The 5,884-nt window shown below is 39.0% G+C and overlaps 1 pseudogene; it reads right to left on the reverse strand.

The window, feature by feature from the left end:
* Window positions 1-1,934: 1,934 nt before the first annotated feature.
* Window positions 1,935-3,273, reverse strand: LOC105474876 (keratin, type I cytoskeletal 18 pseudogene; annotated as a pseudogene).
* Between the last annotated feature and the right edge of the window lie 2,611 nt (window positions 3,274-5,884).

Below are 5,884 nucleotides of genomic sequence, written 5' to 3' on the forward strand. Positions count from 1 at the left end.
TCATAAGGTATTCTTGAAGTCATTCTGGAGCAAAAGTTTACATGCAAGCCTCCATGCACTGCTTTGTTCATCCAAGTGGGAGCTGCAATCTAGTCCTGCCTCCTGTCCTGCATGATCTCCCAGTGGCTCTAACATTCGTTTTCTGTTCTGTAAAAATTGCCATTGAGATTTTCATAGTGATTGCATTAAACTTGTGGATCACTTTGAGTAGTATGAACATTTTAACTGTAATAGTTTTCTAATCCATGAGCACAGAATGTCTTTCCATTTATTTGTGCCTTATTTAATTTATCAATATTTTGTATTTTTCAGTAAACAAGCCTTTAACCTCCTTGTTTAAGCTTATTCCTAGATAGTTTACTTTTTTTAAATGCTATAGGAAACAGAACTTCATTCTTAAGTTCCATTCCTATGAGATGAAAAAAATAAAAAAAAGAACTATTTGCAAAATATAGTTTAGGGGTTAATCTTCAATATCTAAAAGAAGCCCCTACAAATCAATAGCAAAACAATACAAAAGACCCCAAGTAACTCAATTTTAAAAATGGATAAAGGATTTAGTCACATCACACACACACACAAATATATATATATATATATATATATATATATATATATATATGTGCACACAAATTGCCAAGAGATATAAAAACATGTTCAAAAAACTACCTATTGTGTACTATGTTCACTACGTGGGTGACAGTATCCCTACTCCAAACCCCAGCATCATGTAATATACTCATGTAACAAAGTTGTACATGTACCCCCTGTATCTAAAATAAAAGTTGAAATTTTACAAAAGAAACATACTTAATGTCAGTAATCATCAAGGAAATACAAATCAAAACCACAATGAACAATCATCTCATACCTATCAGGATGGTTATTATTAAAAAAAAAAAAAGAAAAGTGTTGGTAAGAATGTAGAGAACTTAGAACACTTGTACATGGCTGGTGGGAATGTGAAATGGGGCTGCTATAGGAAAAACAATATACAGGTTCTTCATAAAATTAAAAATAGAACTACCATATGATTCAAAAATCTGGGTATGTCTCCAAAAGAATTGAAATCAGAATACTGAAGAGATATCCACACTCCTCTGTTTGTTCCAACACTGTTCACAAAAGCCAAGCTATTGAAACAATTTAAATGTCCATTGACATTTCTGCCTCCTTTGTTCTTCCCTCCTTTCCTCCCTCCCTTCTGTTCTCATTTTCTTCCTTGTAACTTTCTCCCTTTCTCTCTTTTGGTTCCTCCAAGAGGAATCAAATCATAGATGGCATTAAAGCAAATGTTCACTACGTTCACTGTTAAATGCTTTAAAACAGTGCCTGGCACATAATAGGTGCTCAATAAATGGCCATTAGCTGAGTGAATAAGTGAATGAGTGAATACATGAAATAATAAAAAATACCTTGGTCATTTATTTAAACCAAGCTCATTTTTGATGTGATAATATTGCTGTTTTCCTCCCAGAGTTGTTGTAAAGGGTACATGTGATGAGTTTAAGACAATATTGGTGCAAATTTGTTTGAAAATGGAACATATTAAGATACTAAGCCTGTAGAATTTTTTTTTTAAAGAGAATATAGACATGGTATAGCTGTATTTAAAATGCTAGCCAAAAATATTTAAAAAGTACTCACAGGCAGATTTTTTTTTTAATTAAAGTTCACTGTAGTTTTCTTAAGACATAAAATATTGGGAGTTGCCAAAGCTATTCACCATGATTTAGAGATCTATTTTTCAGTAAATAGAAAGGAAAAGTAGAAAATTACTTTGCATTGTTGAGCATTTAGAGCAGATCCAAGACCATATTAAGATTTTTACGTATTATATATCACTGAGGCAGTATTGTTATTTTAATTTATTAATTAATTTATTATTATTTTTTATTTATTTATTTATTTATTTATTTTTGAACTCTGAAATTTTTATTGGCCTCCTGCTCCCCAAAGGGTACCCTGCTTCTGCTGGCTTAATGCCTCAGAACTTTGGTGTCGTTGGTCTCAGACACCACTTTGCCATCCACTATCCGGCGGGTGGTGGTCTTTTGGATGGTTTGCATGGAGTTGCTGCTGTCCAAGGCATCACCAAGATTGAATTCCTCGCCATCTTCCAGCAGGTGGCGGTAGGTGGCGATCTCAGCTTCCAGCTTGACCTTGATGTTCAGCAGGGCCTCATACTCCTGGGCCTGTCGCTGTCCCTCTGCCCGGGTCTGTGCCAGCTCTGACTCCAGATGCAGCAGGATCCCATTGAGCTGCTCCATCTCTAGGGCGTAGCGGGCCTCCACCTCCCTCAGGCTGTTCTCCAAGCTGGCCTTCAGATTTCTCATGGAGTCCAGGTCGATCTCCAAGGACTGGACTGTACGTCTCAGCTCTGTAAGCATCGTCTCAGCAGCTCCAACCTCGGCAGACTGTGTGGTGACCACTGTGGTGCTCTCCTCAGTCTGCTGAGACCAGTACTTGTCTAGCTCCTCTCGGTTCTTCCAAGCCAGCTCGTCATATTGGGCCCGGATGTCTGCCATGATCTTGGCGAGGTCCTGAGATTTGGGGGCATCTACCTCCACAGTCAACCCAGAGCTGGCAATCTGGGCTTGCAGGCCTTTTACTTCCTCTTCGTGGTTCTTCTTCATGAAGAGCAGCTCCTCCTTGAGAGCCTCGATCTCTGTCTCCAGCTGCAGTTGAGTGACATTGGTGTCATCAATGACCTTGCGGAGCCCATGGATGTCGTTCTCCACAGACTGGCGCATGGCCAGCTCTGTCTCATACTTGACTCTAAAGTCATCAGCAGCAAGACGGGCATTGTCAATCTGCAGAACGATGCGGGCATTGTCCACAGTATTTGCGAAGATCTGAGCCCTCGGGTCCTCGATGATCTTGAAGTAATGGCTCCAGTCTCTGACCTGGGGTCCCTTCTTCTCCAAGTGCTCCTGGATTTTGCTCTCCAGCCTCCGGTTCTCGGTCTCCAGGCTCCTCACTGTGTCCAAGTAAGAGGCCAGGCGGTCGTTCAGGCTTTGCATGGTCTCCTTCTCGTTCTGGATACCTCCCATTCCTGCCAGACCCCCGGCCATCCCTGAGGCCAGGCCCCCGGACCCCATGCCTCCCCGGAAGCTGGTGGAGCGGGACACGGAGATCCGGGAACCAGAACCCCCCGGCGCCTGCATAGACACTGGCCGTGCTGCTGACCGGCCGGGCGCCGTAGCTGGGCGCCTGAACAGAGCCCAGGGACCGGTAGCTGGTAGAGAAGGTGGAACGAGTGGTGAAGCTCATGCTGTATGGGAGGAAGGCAAGACGACAGGACTCAGGCTTTGCCGACCTGTTATTTTAATTTATAAATAAATAATTCAGTCCCAGATACATGAGATCTGCATGTCTTTAAATCTAGTGCTTTACCTACTACATCTTCTTTCTCTCATCAATGACTAGGAAAATGGTGTAACAGATAAACCTGTAATAATTTTTTATCCTATGTAAACCAAGAAAAGTATCAGACAGGTCTCAATCAATTAAAAATTTTATTTCGCCTAGGTTAAGGATGCACATGCGGGAAACAGGTCCATGCTTCTCCAGTGATGATTTTGAGAGCTTCAATATTTAAAGGGGAAAGGGTGAATACAGGGGACGAAGCAAGACATATTTAAAAGGTATAGGTAGATGAGGCAAATGGTTGCATTCTTTTGAGCCTCTGATCAGCCATTCACGTGTGAGGAAAAGATAAATAGTCACTTATGCATTCATCTGGCTCAGTGAATCTGCATTTTTACATATGATAAAATAAATGTAGGGCAGAGGAAGTAATCAGATAGGCATTTGTCTCAGGCGATTAGAGGGATGACTATGAGTTCTCACACCTGTGAAGATGAGCCATCAATTTACATTGCCAGGGTGAAATTCAACAGAACTGTTTTAGGGTAAAGATCTTGAGCCTCACATGGAATTTCCTAATGGGCAAATTGTGAGGGAAATATGTAGTGTTTTGTTGTTGTTGTTAGTTTTTAAGTGCGGCTGTCTTATTTGGGAATGAAATGGGAGACAGGTTTGCCTCAGTTTATTTTCCTTTCATACCTATGTTTTATTATTGGGTGCCAGTTCTGTCCACTCCCTTTTCAGAGAAATTCCACCTCCTGTCCTGGCTGAGGTGTTGTCATGTCACAGAACCCAATGTCACCTTAACTCACCTCAAGTGATTGGGCCAGGAGAAATCTTCTACGCTACAGCTTTAAAAAAATGATAATTCGCCTAGATTGCTTTATTGGGAATTTGAATGGAGAAATCAGAGGTAAATGACAGTTATCTTGGAGTTTTGACACAGTTAATTTATGAGGTCACACCTGAGAGAAAAAAATAGAAAGTGCATGAAGCAGTCAGGGGTGAGGCTGGTGTGCTAGCAAGTCAAAGCCACCTGCAAGCAGAAGTTATTAAAGACTAGGAAAGTAAAGTAAGTCAGCAGTAAGGAAAGGCAAGAGTAAGAATCACACATGCTGAGATCAGGGAGATCATGCAGCCCCTAAGAGATGACAAGAGAACCCTTGTTTTTCTACTTCTTAGTTTCAGTCCCTATAAGATTATGTTTCTTATTATTTGGTAACTGTACAATTGCCTGTTACATCTTTATTTTAAAAGATAAATCTTCCCTTTTCTTTTGCCAGAACTAGTTGGAGAGGTCTCTCTTGAAATTTAAATGATTGTAACTAGAACAGATTATACTGCTCCAAAAAACCCATTATTTTGTGAGGGGTGTGTGTGTGTGTGTGTGTGTGTGTGTGTGTGTGTGTGTGTATTTAGAGAAAGAGTCTGTTTTCTCCTCAAGCTATGAGTTTCAGTTTTATTTTAAGGCACACTTTTATCTGTTACCTCAGAGGGAGAAGAGAGAATTTTTTTGTGTGTGTGATTTCTTGCTTTCAGGAAAGAAAGCGTTTCGAAAATTGAATAAGAAATAATAGATAGGAATCATCTTTGTTACAGCCTCCCAATCTTATTCACATAGTCGGAAAATTCAGCTTTATGTAATAAGAACTACATCCATCTCATAGTTACAATAATTACTGAAGAAGTTTAATTTTGCAGGAAATGTAACTAAGAATAATAACAAATGAAGATTTCTTAAGCTTACTTAAATATTACATTTAACACTATATCAATTAATGAAAGTTTTATTTCAATAATAATGTTTGATTGACTTAAGCTAGCATTTTTATTCAAAATAAAAGCTTCACCAATGTGCATTTATAACTTATAGTCCTGATAGTTAAACTGAAGTTTGGGTTGAAAATATCTTTGTGCAATAGAAATGCACATTTAAGACTAACATAAACTATGGTTGACATTAAACAGAAGGGTATTACAAGTATCAGACCTAACTCAAAAAATGTCTGCTAATTGCATGCAAATACTCTAAAGGAATAAGATAAATGTCTTTTTGTGACTTAATAAGCCCAATTTCATTATTTTATACTTACACCACTATAACTTCAGTACAATGTGTAAATTGCTGTCTTTCAAGTTAATAAAAAGTAAAGACAGGTTTTTTAGGGGTATTAATGTTTTTAGACATAAATGTAGAGGTGATAGTTGTTTTCCTGGTATAAACAGAGCAGATAAAATATGCAAAACAGGTTTAAATCATTAAGCAAGAGAAGCAAAAATTATGAAACATTAGCTCAGCCATCATTCAGGATTAAGGTCACTTCAATAGGTTATTCTTAGAGACACTTAAAGTCATCCATTGGCCAAGCATAGAAATTCATTTCTCTTGTTAGGATTTTCTGTAAATATAGAAAGTTGGCTGTGTTTCCACAGACCCTTTATTCCGGCACTTCTCCTGTGGTTCTTCTCTGTTATCTACTACTGCTCCATTAATTTCTCCATGAACATTGGGATG

The sequence above is a fragment of the Macaca nemestrina genome, chromosome 4 (assembly GCF_043159975.1).
Source record: "Macaca nemestrina isolate mMacNem1 chromosome 4, mMacNem.hap1, whole genome shotgun sequence".
Lineage (NCBI taxonomy): Eukaryota > Metazoa > Chordata > Mammalia > Primates > Cercopithecidae > Macaca > Macaca nemestrina.